Consider the following 16,815-nt stretch of genomic DNA (forward strand, 5'->3'; position numbering starts at 1 on the left):
AAATTTCCTGTCGGGAAATGACATGGCGGGCCCGCGCAGCTCATCTGCTACCTGCTGCCCTCGCCCGGCCTGTCCGACAAATCCTCTCCAGCGGCCGGAACAACGCACTTACCGCTCCGAGGCGCAGCCAAAAACAAAAGCTGCAAATCCAATTCTGGAGATTGAAAACGCCCTGGACGGCCACTTGAGCACGGCTCTGCCAGAAGCTCCTGCCGCCCGGAATGGAGGGGACGGGACGGCAGCGACGCTGGAAGAACTTGTCAGTCTATCGAGAGAGACACAGTTCCAGCGGTACTTTTATTTTTGAAAGACACTTTATACAAAGTGGAATCCGAAAGGTTCCGAAATAGATTAATTAAAATTATTATGTCCAACCCACAACTTATGTTGGACCATCGCCTTCAAAATAGTAACCTTAAGAGCGACTGCAGATATCCCAATGTCTCTGCCAATTATAGCGCCGACTCCGTCTTCTTGTGTGTCTGTGATGTGGCAGTGCAGCTCACAATGACACATCGATAGCCCAACATAGATCGACCGCGTAGTCACAGATTCAATTTTTGCATAATTGATTGTCGCCGGTCAGTGTCTCTCGCGCTTATACAGGCGGCCGCATGCACAGTGCGGCGATCTGTGGATTTAAAAAGGCGAATCGAGCGCTGTAGATTCAGTCTGTCGACTCACTATGAAGATGGCCGAATGATATACGGCCGAAATATTAGGAGAAGAAGAGAGTTGTTGCGGTTCGACCCCAGAAATTTAATGGGTCATTCACTGCGCCGCGAAAACACGAAGATGCACATTTCTATCAACAATGCGGTATACATAATCAAACTCTTGACTTATAATCAATTATTGAAAATGGCAGTCACAGTCGCATTATTTATTTTGCCGCCAACCGGTTTCAACCCGAGATGGGGTCATCTTCAGGGCAATTTATATCATTTGGTCGCTCGCTGGAGTCGTCACCCTGCCTGTACACGGTTGGTAACTGGCATAGTCAGTCTAGTGATTACTACACGAGATATACGATAGCGCAACATAATGTTCGCACAGTCTTCTTAGAATAAAAGTACTCAACAGGAGTTCGCGAGAGACCTATCTTCTAAGGACCCCATTTCGTTCCTCGCGTATTTATGTTACACTTTCGTGGGGGTTATGCCGAACTGTTACGATGATCCTAGCACCGCATCTCTGAAGTTTTTTCTACTTCTGTTGCCACGCCTCATAAGGACTCCGAAAAGTGGCACCATATTCTAGAAATGATCGCACTAGCGACTTTTGTGCTATTTCATTTACAGAGGGATTCTATTTTCCCAGAAAGCATCGAACTAATTCAAGTTTTCTATTCGGCTTCCCTAATAATGATTTTATGTAATCAGGTCATTTCTTATGGTTTTTAAACATTATCCGTAAATACCTGAACGATTTGGCGTGATGAATATCTTCATCAGTAACCTTATAATTGCATGCTATCAGGCTCTTTCTTCTTCTTCTTCTTCTTCTTCTTCTTCTTCTTCAAGTCTTTCTGGAATTCCATACGATCGTTTATGTTTATAGAGACAGATACGCAGTGAACAGTATACGAGACTCTGCAATATCGGAGCATCTTCGCGATAAGATTGAGAAACCTTGGCAGATAGACCTCAACACATCCTTCTTAACGGGAAGGAATTTTGGCATGTGAATGTAACTTCAGACGTACCGCAAGTGATATTATAGAACCGATGCTATTCGTGATGTATGTGAATCATCAGCGCCAGAAAATGGTGTCGGAATGTGGAACGAACCTGTCAACACTTTACACAGAGTCTGACTGTTCATTGCAAACGTAAATAAACGTAACGTACTGCCCGTAAATGGGAGGAAAAACCTGTTACTTTTTTGATTATAAAACTACTAAACTTCTTACGTGGAAAGATTGCATACAGATGCATCTCGAAAAGTGGATGACACACTAAGATTCGTTGAAAGAATCCAAAAAAATACAAAACACTTACGAAATAAGTTGCTTTTGGAACCCTCTTTCGACAGATTCTTCAGTAGCGGTCGTCAGCTTTACCACGTTTCTTTACGGGTTCGTTTAGTAATCGCAGGAGCCTCAGGTAGGCTGTCATAAAACTCCAGCGCCATACGTTATCAGGGAGGTGCGTAGTGCATCGTGTTGAAGTTCACGTTTAAAATTCAGAGATCGTACGTTCCAAGAAGAGGCAGGCAACATATGATTTCCTCCCACATACAGGTCGCTAAAATCAGAGAACTAGGAACTCGTACAAAGACTTACCATGATTCATTTGTCCTTCGCACCATTCTCGAAAGGAAAAAAAAATAGGAGAGTGATGGTACTCTTAACACCCTCCACAACACACAACTTTATAGATGGTATTTCCGTTTCATTTTAACTATCGGCACTTGATTTTCATATGCTCTATCGAAATATATGTCGTCTAAGAATTCTCTTCGAACATAAACTCAGTACATCATCTACTTTCTTTTACGTTGAACACTGGTACAACCAGATCGTCGTATTTGCCATTAGAGTCTCTGGTTGGCGATGTGAATGTCTAAAGCATGATTCCCACCTCTTACTCGTGTTCATGATCAAATTTCTTACATAGATACTTAAAATATCTTATTAGCAAAATGATGAATTTTTAAGGAAATTTCACGTTGTGTTCCTTAAAAAGGAGCCTTCTTCGTACGGCAGTATAATCAACTCCGTCTGTAATTTCGTTAAGTTCACTAGCTCTAATGATCGCAATCTCGAATTTGGTTCTCGTCCCTGAGGGTTAAGCGACAACGCGTTTTTTTTTCTTTTTTTCTTTAAATTCTTGGGCGAATGATCATCAGTCCACTGTGGTTTTACGAAATTCTTAAATTCCATCCCTAAAGTAAACAGAAGACCGAAGAAATCATAACAATGATTGAAATACCACACAGGGAAAAAAGAATTATTAATTAATTCGTTAACATTGTAAAAGCCATCCTCGACAGAGTTTTTGTTCTATAGCTCAAATGGGCACAACTAAATGCTATTAGGATAGCCTTGCCGGTCTAGTATCATATGGATCTAGGCGTTATATTAAAATCGTTTCACCGTACTGGCTGACGTGATACGCATTCTTTGCCTCAGTTCATCAATCAGCGACTGGTGGCTAGTGTAGCGCGAAATAACGCGTAATACGTGAAAATGAGAAAATTGGACATGCCTTCCGCCACCAGAAGAGTAATTAAAATTCCTTCCTACCGAAACGCATGCGCCTATTAAAGTCTAACGACATGTTCATACGCATACTGTTAACAACTGCTGTGAATTTTCTAATAAGCACTGGATGTCTTATCAGTCTATCACAATGGTAATGAAGGTAACAAAAAAAGTTCATAGATCAAAACTGAAATGCAGAAATTATGCAGCACAGTTTAAGCCTCGTAGTCGACAGCAGCAGACAGAAGCAATCCGCTAAGCAGCGGAGGTGTGCGGGTTGCCCGCTATCTCGTCCACCTGCTCTACTCCCGTTCGCTACTCAGAGATGCTCACAGGTCAGACGTATTTCTGCATTCGCACTGAACAAGGTGAATGCGTTGCCCAGTTTGTATAATGGATAGGGACTGCAGATAGGTGGCGCTCTCAGTGCGAGCGAGGATCGGCCGTTAGGCGTACCGAGATAGTCCGTGCAGTTGTAATAAAGCTGTGTCCCGGATGGCGCAGTGGTTATCGCACCTGCCTAGTAAGCAGGTCTCGGGTTCGGATCCCAGTCAGGCACACGTTTTCGCTCGTCGGCGCTGATTCCGCTTAACGTCGCACTGCAGTTGGCAGTAATTATCCCCCTTCAGTTTACGTGTTTCACAGCTGCGGATTCTTCGTGTATGTGTTCTCATTTCGCATTCATGTAAGTTATCAGTGTACATAAGCGATTTTGCAAGACAGTGCAGTGTTTGCCGCACAACTAACTGCCCAAAAATGATCGTCAAATGATTATTTTTATGTAGTTTGTGGTAGGAATTGTTACCAATCGATATTTTATCTGAAACTTTTTCATCACTGAGCCTTTCATTTATTTTCATTGGTTTGCTTCTTAACAAGGAGGAGAAAATTAGTGTCTTTTTCTGGTTAACGTAACTTGCGCATGAAATAAATTAAAAGGAGATCAGCTGTAATTAACGCAATGAAAGGGAAGTATTCGAAAAAGCATCGGTATTATCCATTGACTTGCAGAATCGATAAGCTGTTACTATTTGAACGCACGCAAAATCAGTTCATATTGTGAATAAATAATGAAACTATTTTCATTGTAATCATACAGAGACCTACCCCTAGTAAAGTGTGTTGTAAAAAACACATTGATAAATTACATTTCTCAATCCAGTAAGTTCAGCAGGAGTAACAAGTCTGATGACACATTAACAACAGTAAGAAGAAGGAAACAAAAATTATATCATTATAAACAAAAGAAAATACTTAGCAATTGGTGGGATACCACAATGGGCCAGCAGTAATCTCGCAATTTTCGGTGATGATGCAGTTGTATACATGAATTTATCGTCGTAGGATGACAAAGAAAATGCTGAATGACACAGCAGTACTACTTGGACTAATTGGTATCTTGCGTCAAATGTAGACAAATGCAAGGGAACAGCAGCTTGTGAAATGTGCTGCTACTGGAGATAAAATCAAGCAACTACTGCAGCGGTAAAGAGGTGGATTGGCGAAAAAGAAGTTCATGGAACACCTGGACTAAAAAGAGGACTCAAAGAATAATTAGGTTGCAATAGTTATTCAGATATGAAAAGACTTGTACAAGATAGAGTAGCAAGGAGAATTGCATCAAACCAATCTTCGGAGTGATAGCTACTAAAAACAACACAAATGCTAGATAATACTGATAAAGAACAGATGGAAACCGAGCGTTCGGAGTGCGTCAGGCGGAAGCCGTCGAAGAAAATTAGAGACTCTGATGCAACATGATGCACAGTAACGAATTAGTTAATGCCTGAGGTAGTGACTGGCTAAACCGTGAACTTCAATGAAAACTACACATGTTACGAGCTATATTGAGCACGAATAATCAGTTCCTAGTAAACGTTTACAACATTTATTGCTGAATAAAGTATATACAGTACTTAGCTCTCTCTGAAGAATACCGACATTAGACACAATATTTGACAAGATCCAACGCCCTAATCAGTTTGAGTTAGACTTCCAAGAAGTTTTAAGTACATCAGCTGAGCCATGAATTTGGTGGGCGAGCGGCGGCCGTCGAAGATGGGTGGTAGTGCTCGTCGTACCAGCTGGTTGGACGCTGGCTCCTGGAGTAGAGGCGTTGTATGTCCAGTTGAGTTCCATCTCTACGGTCGCAGGTTCGAATTCTGCCTCGGGCATTGGTGTGTGTGATGTCCTTAGGTTAGTTAGGTTTAAGTAGTTCTAAGTTCTAGGGGACTGATGACCACAGCAGTTGAGTCCCATAGTGCTCAGAGCCATTTGAACCATTTTTGAGTTCCATCTGACTCTCCACTTCGTTATGCTGTTGTCGGTCCGCGCAACCCGTTAGACACTCTGTGGCGGAAGGACACTGAACAACGCTCTGATTCCGCCTGTGTGACCGGCGCAACAAAATAGTGCGGTATAACCGACGGCCTGTGTACGACAAACCGCCACTAAGGTGTCTTATTGCCGCAAACGCCTGCTTTGCAGGCAACCCCGCTGACTCTACTGTACCGCGTGAAGCTACTGTGCGCCGCGGATACTGCGTGTGTAACTTACAGCCGGAACTGATAATTTATGCCGTGTCCGGAACAGAAGCTGGAAGGTTGTAATCTTTAAAGCAACTGCTCGTGAAAAGAATTAAATCCGAGTTTAAATCCCGGTCTGGAGCGACTTTTCATTTGCCGTTGTAGTTTCATTAGAAAAAGTGTTAAGCACATCTGGAAAATCACAAGTCACAGCATTAATTCATTGCTCCATATACAGAGTGAATATTAATAAAACCGACATACTGCAGGGACAAACTGACTGTAAATGGAGGAAAAAAGGTCGTATGAACATGTTTCCGGAAATGCTTCGTTATCAAGGTAGGTGGCAGCTTCCTGTGATAACGTACTGTGTGATGCAAGCTGTGTGGTTGACGCAGAATACTGTAAGCAGCAAAATGGTCCGGTATTTGTGTCGGAAAGAAGCCGAGTTGGTGTTAGTGTACGGCCAAGCAGATAGACACGGTTGAGAGGGAGCACGGCTACACTAAAACAAGTACCCTCACAGACATCAACCAGATCACACAACATTTCAAGCCCTTTATCGGTGTTTGTGTGGTAATGGGTCCTTTCAGACAGACGAATGTGCAAGGAGGTGGCAGTCTGTGCGTACACCAAATTTGGAGGACCGTGCTGCCTCTCGACCGTTTCCGTCTGCTTGGTCGCACATGAACACCGTCTCAGCTTGTTCCCGACATGAATACCGGACCATTCTGCTGCTTGCAGTACGCTGCGTGAATCACACAACCTGCAACACACAAAGATCACACGGCACGTGGTCAGGGGAATTGTCATTCGTCAGCACCATCTACCGTGGCAACGACGCATTTCCGGACACATGTTGATACAACCTTTTTTCCTCCATTACCCGTCAGGAATGCGTCCCTGCAGTTTATAAATAATAAATAAATAATAATAGTTAATAAATGTTCCCCCTGTACATTTCGCAACTCATCTTACCACTCGTCCCTAATCCCTTCGCGAACAGTCACCAAGGAAGGGCTGTCTCATACAGTCGGCACAGATTCAGGGAAACCACTCGAGAGAAAAACAGCTTGCTTTATTCATCCACCCTTCTTGCATACTATACACGCAGGTACACAAGTAGAGTCTGCACTCCTGGATTGAAGACTCTGATCGTCGACTAATAACAGAAATACAATACTGCGGAGTATCTGCATAGATATGCAACTGCCTCCATATAATTTTCATTAATAGAAGCCACAATCTCGACTGGACTCGTACTGGACGGTGAATGTCCAACAGAAGAGACTGTAACGTTGAGCAAGAGCACTCTATATTACTAAACGGCTAAAACGGTCACCCAATCCCAAGTGCAAGTCGCCCACGTAACGGTCTGCACGGACAACAAAACTTTGATTTTCATTACGTCCTATAACTACTGATCGAATTTTGAAAATTTGACACGCTGGCATAAACTCATAAAGAAGTATAATCTTATGTTAAAGGTTTAACACAGTAAGTAGTGAAGTTAGAAATTGTATACACAGGGCGATTCACTGCCCCTACCGCTGACGTTTTATGCAATCCGCAATGTTATGTCTGGCCTACACCAACCACGCGCGAGGTTTTCATATTCTCTCGCACGCTATGCACAAACACAGTCCTACAGAAAAAAAAAATGAACAGAACATTTTTCTGGGAAATTCAATGAAATTAAATTTTGTATTGGAATACGTCTTCGCTAGAGGCCACTCAAGAAAACCGTACAAAAGCGATCTTAAACGCACCTCCACACTTATCCCTTACCAGTCAGGATTTCTAGTAAGTTGTTCACGGCGCTCACTCCTAACATTGTACAAAAATTTCCGGCTGCAAGAACTATTCCCGATATTCGAGTTTTCATGGTCTCTATTACGCCTCCAGCATGGCCGCCTGCTGCGTTAACATTATTAATTCAAACGTGCCCGTGAGGGTAATGAAAGATAACTGACTATTGTTAGCGTTACGCTAAAGCGAATTACATTGACAATTCTATCCAAATTTAACTCTTACCAGCACAGCAGTTTCGTAGTCAGAAGGCCTAACGAATACTAAGACGTAATTGTTTATTTTATGCTGTCAAAATTCACAAAACTGTTAGTTAGAATTTACACAAATGTCAATTTTACTATTCATAACTGCTCGACTAAGCAGGTGGCGTAATAAGGTCAGTCAATGAAGACCAAAAAACGTCGGACGTAGGAAATAATTCGTGCAGTAGCAAATTATGTACAGTGGTAGGAAGGAGTGATGTAAACAACATACTAGGAATCTTGGCCGTTGAGCGTTGAGTATTGGAGCGGGGATGCGCTCAAAGATCACTTTTATACTTTTTTTCGTGAATAACTCGAAAATTGTGGCCTCCAATGACAACACATTCGAGTACAGAAATTAACAACATTAAATTGGCTACAAAAACGTCCTGCTGATTTTTTCTGTAACAGTTTGCGCGTAGCGAGCGAGAGAACATGCAAGCCTCGCGCGTGGTTTTTGAAAGCCAGATATAAAATTACGGATTGCATAAATCGGCGGTGATAGGGGCACCTGAATCACACTCCATGTCATGATGCACGAGTCTCACGGTGCACAAATGGCCCAAACTATAGTCATCCAGTATTTGAGAATGAGAGTGCTCAGCGATCTCAAAAAATCTTTACACATACTTTCAGATCTTTTTGCCGATGACACTCAAAAAAAAAAATGAAAAGAAAAAAGTTAATCCCTTACTACATTTTCGCTATTGCGCAGTAAAACTTCAACTTCAGGCACAACGTCTGAACTTATTACTTTTCTGCTATTAATTCTATTCGCAACATATTTTTCAGATAGTACCCAATAAACTGTTGAATGTAGTAGCTACAAAATTATGTCACTGTACTGCACACAGCTCAAGAAAAATGACTTAATAAACACTCAGATACGATAAAACTATCCGTTTTATGAAACTTCCTAGCAGATTAAATCTATGTGCCGGACCGAGACTAGAACTCGGGACCTTTGCCTTTCGCGGGCAAGTGCTCTAACAACTGAGCTACCCAAGCACGACTCACGCCCCGTCCTCACAGCTTTACTTCTGCCAGTACCTCGTCTCCTACCTTCCAAACTTTACAGAAGCTCTCCTGCGAACCACGCAGAACTAGCACTCCTGAAAGAAAGGATATTGCGAGGACATGGCTTAGCCACAGCTTTGGGGATGTTTCCAGAATGAGATTTTCACTCTGCAGCGGAGTGTGCACTGATATGAAGTTCGAGTCTCGGCCCGGCACACAGTTTTAATCTGCCAGGAAGTTTCATATCAGCGCACACTCCGCTGCAGAGTGAAAATCTCATTCTGGTACCCGTTTTATATCAGATTTTATAAAGAATCGGTGGTTGGGGTGTTTTGATAGACATAGTAATATACCCTAAGACAAAAAATAAAACACCACGAAAGAATTATCCTAATGGGATGGAAATCGGGGATGTGATGTACATGTGCGGACACAAAAATGACTACAATTTAAGAAACATTGGATAATTTGTTCAAGAGAAAGAGCTTCACGAATTGAGCAAGTCACTATCGCATTCGTCCACCTCTGGCCCGTATCAAGCAATTATTCGGCTTGATGGCCTCCTGGGGGGATACCATGCCACATTCATTGCAACTGGTGCGTTAGAGCGTCAAATTCCGGAGCTGGTTGGAGAACCCTGCCCGTAATGCTCCATTACGTTCTCAACTGGGGAGAGATCCGGCGACACGAAGACACGGTAGTAGGAACACTTGTCGTGTGCTGGCGAGCATTATCTTACTGCAGTATAATCGCAGGGTGGTTTGCCATGAACAGGGCGTAGAATATCGTCGACGTAGCGCTGTGTTGTAACGATGCCGCAGGCACCCCACACCATCACTCCTTGTTGTCGGGCCGTATGGCGAGCGACAGTTAGCTTGGCGTCCCACCACTGTCCGAGGCGTCCTAAGAAATGTCTTGGGCCTCGAACATCAGTGGCTGGAGTAGAATTGTCCTGAGTGATGAGTCCCGTTTCGAACTGAGCCCCTATGACCAACCTGGCAATGCGAGGTTTCCTTGTAGTAAATATTCGAACAGAAATAACTTCTTTTTGGATTCTATCGTCGACTTCAACTCCATCGTTGTTTGGGAACATGAGCTCCATGAACGACTACGAATGGTCTCGAAGTACAGAACATGACCAATTTCAGTCAATGAACGGTTCAGGTGAACCAGTCCATTCCATGTAAACACAGGCCAACCCATTTTGGAGGCACCAGTGCTTGGGGCCATTGCTTCGTAGGGTCTGCGCGATCATCAGCTATTACCAACTGAAATCGAGACTCATCTGACCACGTAATGGTTTTAAAGTCGTCTAGGGTCCAACCGATATGGTCATGAGCCCAAGACAAGCGCTGCAAGCGACATCGTGCTATTAGCAAAGGCACTCCCATCGACCCATTAACGCCAAATTTCGCCACACTGTCCGAACGGATACGGTCGCCGGACGTCCCACGTCGATTTCTGCAGAATTTTTCGCAGTGGTGATTGTCTGTTAACACTGACGACTCTACGCAAACGCTGCTGCCCTCGGCCACTGCATTGACCGTGGTGAGAGGTAATGCCGAAGTGGATTGTTGCATGTGTCTAGCTCCTGCTGCCGTTCCGCGGTCAAAGTCTGTGCGGCCATAATCAGGTCGCAGACCTTTTCGCATGAATCACCTGAATAATAATGAGAGTTATACCAAAGCACTATCCTTCTATATATTGCGTACGCAATATAACCGCCATATGTATACGGGCTTATCGCTATCGCATGACTTCTGTCATCTGACAGTACGTTCAGGTGTGGTCACTACTGGCCATTAAAATTGCTACACCAAGAAGAAATGCAGATAATAAACAGGTATTCATTGGACAAATATATTATACTAGAACTGACATGTGATTACATTTTCACGCAATTTGGGTGCATAGACCCTGAGAAATCAGTACCCAGAACAGCCACCTCTGGCCGTAATAACGGACTTGATACACCTGGGCATTGATTCAAACAGAGCTTGGATGGCTTGTACAGGTACAGCTGACCATGCAGCTTCAACACGATACTACAGTTCATCAAGAGTGGTGACTGGCGTATTGTGACGAGCCAGTTGCTCGGCCACCATTGACCAGACGTTTGCAGTTGGTGAGAGATCTGGAGAATGTGCTGGTCAGGGTAGCAGTCGAACATTTTCTGTATCCAGAAAGGCCCGTACAGGACCTGCAACATACGGTCGTGCATTATCCTGGTGAAATGTAGAGTTTCGCAGGGATCGAATGAAGGGTAGAGCCACGGGTCGTAACACATCTGAAATGTAACGTCACTGTTCAATGTGCCGTCAATGCGAACAAGAGGTGATCGAGACATGTAACCAATCGCACACCATACCATCACGCCGGGTGATACGCCAGTATGGCGATGACGAATACACGCTTCCAATGTGCGTTCACCGCGATGTCGCCAAACACGGATGCGACCATCACGATGCTGTAAACAGAACCTGGAGTCATCCGAAAAAATGACGTTTTGCCATTCGTGCACCCAGGCTCGTCGTTGAGTACACCATCGCAGGCGCTGCTGTCTGTGATGCAGCGTCAAGGGTAGCCGCAGCCATGGTCTCCGAGCTGATAGTCCATGCTGCTGCCAACGTCGTCGAACTGTTCGTGCAGATGGTTGTTGTCTTGCAAACGGCCCCATCTGTTGACTCAGGGATCGAGACGTGGCTGCACGATCCGTTACAGCCATGAGGATAAGATGCCTGTCATCTCGACTGCTAGTATTACGAGGCCGTTGGGATCCAGCACGGCGTTCCGTATTACCCTCCTGAACTCACCGATTCCATATTCCGCTAACAGTCATTGGACCTCGACCAACGCGAGCAGCAATGTCGCGATACGATAAACTGCAATCGTGATAGGCTACAATCCGACCTTTATCAAAGTCGAATACGTGATGGTACGCATTTCTCCTCCTTACACGAGGCATCACAACAATGTTTCACCAGGGAACGCCGGTCAACTGCTGTTTGTGTATGAGACATCGGGCACCGGCGCCAGCCTTGTGTGAATGCTCTGAAAAGCTAATCATTTGCATATCACAGCATCTTATTCCCGTCGGTTAAATGTCGCGTCTGTAGCACGTCATCTTCGTGGTTTAGCAATTTTAATGGCCAGTAGTGTATTTCTCGCGGTGTTTTCCCCTTTTTTTGTGTAACCCCTGTATATGTGGGCTAAGTTGCAGGCTGTCGCAACGCCGCGGCCGGGAGGCGTGAGTCAGCGCCTGGCCCGGGATTCGAGCCCAGGCGGCGTCGTCGGCGGCGGCGGCGGTAGTGGCGATCAATACGGCCGCAGCCGGAAGCTGAAAGCCGGCAGCAGGCGGCGTGTGGCGTGCGGGCGACCTGCCCCAACGGCCGCGCTCGGCCACCGCGCTACCTGTTGCCGGAGCACGCCCACTAACAGGTAGCTCTCGCACTCGTGTCCGCCACACACTACGTTCACACGCCACGCAACGTGACGAACACGAACGTCGAACTGCGGAAACCGGACTCCGTTAGCGTGTTTATGTGTAGCGCCCGAAGAGAATTTGCCAGTCATATCAAATGTCGGCACTGTCGGCGTCAGTTGTTTGAGGGGATTGATATTTGTAAATCAGCTGCCCGGCTTGCGTCAGCACTTGTGCTCCTACGGGGCGGTATTAGTAGAATTGGTGCTTTCATAATATTTCAATCAGAGCCTCTGAGTAGACTGAATAGAGAGCGAGGGGATTTCAAACACCAGCAGCGTCGTTCCTGAGAGTCCTACATACAGAGCAGTGCCGGCCAAAGCGTGACAAACTTTAAGCGTGCAGGGTGTGCGGGCTGCATACGGACCAAAGCTTAGCCTGTCTCTGCTTTCCTCGATCCTTTTCGGAAGAACTCGCTCCAGCGAGACATCTCATTTAGCATTGCGGCATTTTTCGGTCGTCACAACTCTCTTCGCCAGAATCGTGGTATCGGGATTGTTTAGAGTTCGCTATTTGTTCGTGGTATGGAGGGCGTTCTCAGGCTCAGTGGTTGCTTGCACAAAAAGCAGCCAGCCTATCGATCTACTGATACAAGGCTTTAAGAGTGAGTAGGAACGAAAGAAGAGTGGGATGATAATTCTGTGCGTTTTATTCAGTCGCATAAGCGACGGGTACGTACTACACTCCTATGAAACGACATTACAATATCATGCAGAAAGAATTCAGAGATTTAGTTAGCAATGAGAGAGCAAAAAACCTACAATGATCGCAGATGGGGTTCACTGTTCTGTACATCAAGAAGCACTTTGTGCTAATTTTGCACGCATGCTGTTGTCGGTCCGTACAACCCGTTAGACACTCTGTGAGGAAGTTGGTGGCACGAATAGTAAAATTTATGAAGTTGCAAGCATTATTCGGCTGTCAGTTGCAATCGTCCCATCCATCGTGGATCTGTTCCTCCTAAATCAGCCTGATAGCCCCCCAATATCACTTCTATCATCCCTTCAAGTCTGGAGGCTAAAGTTTTACTAAATACTTTATATGTTACGTCCAAGAGAGTGAGTCCATGATAATTACTACATTATGTCTTGTCGGCTTTTTTTATGTTATGTAACGATCAGATAATTCCCATGTTCCAATCTTTGGGCATTACCTCCTTTATTCATATTTCCTTTATCAATTCATGGACTGCCTCCTCCACTTTCTTTCCCCCATACTTTAATAATTCGGCCTCTACGCCGTCTTCTCCTGCTGCTTTATTATTTTTTAGGCTCTTGATAGCATTCTTCACTTCCTCTAGCTCTGGTACTGCTTCCTCTTCCCGATCCTCTACATCTAACTCTGATTCCAATTGAATGGCTCAGATATTTTTATTAAGACAAGTGCTAGAGAAGTTTTATGAGTATGACCAGCAACTACATCAGTTGCACACTGATTTTAAGCAAGCGTACGACAGCCTAAACAGGAAGAAAATTATACAGGTCATGAAAGAATTCAGAATCCCACTAAAACTGGCCAATTTAACAGAAATGACAATGAAAGCAACAGTTTGTAATGTAAGAATAGAGCAAGAAATGTCTGCTAAATTCCAAGTACAGAGGGGGCTACGACAGGGAGATGTGATCTTTACAACGCTATTTAATTTAGTTTTAGAAAAGGTGATGCGGCGAATGCCGATAAACCTAGGAGGAACAATACTTAATCGGCAAGTTCAAGTGGTAGCATATGCGGATGACACAGCATTAATGGCAAGGAATGTAAGGGCACTAAAGGGTAACTACGATACGTAAGAGGAAGCAGCAAGAGAAGTAGGTTTAGAAGTAATCATAAACAAAACAAAGTATATGGTGATGGGGGAGCCCGATATAAACAGACAAAAGAGTTCAATAGTAATGAATGGGAAAGAATATGAAAGAGTGAAAACATTTTAAATATTTAGGTGCTGTAACAACGGAAGACAATAAAGTAGCTGTAGAAATTCAAGAAAAGATAGCGAATGGAAATAGTTACTATTTTGCCTTGCAGAATGTATTTAATTCCAGGAATGTTAGTAGGTACAAAAATCAAAATATACACGACCATATTAAGACCTATAGTTATATATGGATCAGAAGGCTGGGTACTGACATTAAAGGAGGAGAAATGGTTATTGAGAAGGGAAAGAAAGATACTGAGAAGGATTTTTGGAGCAGCGAGAGAGGAAGATGGCTGGAGAGTAAGGACAAATGTAGAACTATAAACACTTTTTGGACAGATGGATATTGTTGTTAAAATTAAGCAGGGAAGAATAAGATGGGCAGGACATGTACAGAGAATGGGAGAAACTCGGAGTGACAAGAAAATTTTCATGGGGAAACCTGACGGGAGAAGGGGAAGAGGCAGACACAGGAAAAGGTGGCTGGAAGATATGGAAGAAGTTCTAAACGCGATGTGAATAAGAAATTGGAGAAGGTAGGCGATGTACAGAGAAGAAAGAAAGCAGCTGATACAGGAGGCCAAGGTTCTTCAAGAACTGTAGAGCCAACCGAGAAGAAGAAGAAGAAGAAGTTGCAATCGTAAAACTGAACGAAGAGTATGGAGACTTTTTATATCACTGCAAAGTAGATTGGTTAATTCAAGGAGAACACGTGGAACGATTTTTCAATTTAAAACTCGCTATTGTTGAATTTATGAAGAAAAAGGAGTGCAGGAACGAAAATTAGAACACTCGGCATGAATTGCGGACCTCGCATTTTAAGTAGACTTCAGTGCACATTGCCCACAGTAAGACATTGCAAGGAGAGAAACAACTTGTTGATAGGGATGCATTTAAAAATAAAATCGTGTTGTAGAAGAGATACATTCTGATTAACAGTCTAGTTCCCTAAGTTCACTGGCATTAAACATATCCGAGGTTTGAAGAATTGATTGTGGACTGGGAAGAATTAAGAGGATAGTTTCCTAAACGTTTTAAGTACACAGCCAGTTTTACATATCTTTTCAAGCTGTGTGCCGTTTCGGTTGAAAGCAACCCTGTCCACATGCAGATGTGACTGACAGACCTGCAAGGTAATTCCCAGTTTAAAGACAAATCTCTTTTACGTTACAACTTCAGAAAATGTCTACATTGCTATCCTCACGTAAAGTGTCCACGTCTCCATAAAGACGTTGCAAAAGTGCTAAAATATTTCGAACAACATATATGTGTAAAAGACGATTTTCGGTTGTAAAATAAACTAGTCAGAAATTACATGACAACCTGAGTATGAGACTGTAAAATTGTCTGCATCTGCCCGTATGCCGCGAGTTTGTACCAAACAAAAACTATACGTCTTCAGCGTGCCAAAAATAATTAATTAATTTAGCATTTTTTTGTTTTTGATCTAAGTTGTTAAAGAAATTTGAAATATAACACCAACTCGCAAGCGGTGCAACTGCATTACCATTTAAATGTGGCGCTTTCAAAGTTTATCCCCTGTTCACGCTCACACAACGTGGCTTGGCGGTGGCGAAACGTGCCAGCTACAATGAACATTATGGCTCTCGTGGCAGAGCACGGCCTGCGAGCCGAATTTTGGCCATCCCTGATATACCCCGTAGAGTGTGCATTCCACGGAACACGGAGGCTCCACGCGGTAATCAGTGTAATTTGGGTTGCCACCTCCGAAGGCGCTAAGCGGCGGAACGACTTACGGCTAAGGCCGTGGTACCGGTCTGGCCTACAGAGCTCATCTTCGCTACTCTACTTTGGATCGCCTGTCATGTGGGCGGAAATAGACCGTTGCTCGGTGTCATTCAGCCCTGTGGCTATTTATGTGGTCAGTACGGACTGACAAACAGACTGATTGGAGAATCAGTCGATGACTCTACTTCTGCAGCTGAATCTTCTAATTACAACGTACAGCATCGGACAAGAGCCTACAAACAATTTCGACGACCGGCGCAAGTCAAACAGCTCATCGCATCATGACTGTATTCAGAAGGCGTTCTTGAAAGTATCTACCAACCAGATTAGGACGTTGATTCAGAGTGGTGCTTATGAAATATTGTACGTGAAGTCGTGACTGTTCCGAACGAGTCTTTAAATACTGTATACAATTGATATGTAATAGTGTGAACTTCCACTCTGAATTCTCAGTAGCTGCACTATTCGTAACCACCTTAGTAGACCTGACATACACTGACGCGCCTAAGAAACTGGTATACGCATGCGTATTCAAATACAGAGATATGGAAACAGGCAGAATACGGCGGTGCGGTTGGCAAAGCCTATATAAGACAACAAGTGTCTGGTGCTGTTGTTAGCTCGGTTACTGCTGCTAAAATGGCAGGTTATCAAGATTTAAGTGAGTCTGAACGTGGTGTTGTAGTCGGCGCACGAGCGTTGGGACACAGAATCTCCGAGGTAGCGATGAAGTGGGGAATCTGCTAAAATATCAAATCTCCGACATCGCTGCGGCCGGAAAAGATCCTGCAAGAACGGGACTAACTACGACTGAAGACAATCGTTCAACATGACAGAAGTGCAATCCTTTCGCAAAGTGTTGCAGATTT

The sequence above is a fragment of the Schistocerca serialis genome, chromosome 7, assembly GCF_023864345.2.
Source record: "Schistocerca serialis cubense isolate TAMUIC-IGC-003099 chromosome 7, iqSchSeri2.2, whole genome shotgun sequence".
NCBI classification, from domain to species: Eukaryota; Metazoa; Arthropoda; class Insecta; order Orthoptera; family Acrididae; genus Schistocerca; species Schistocerca serialis.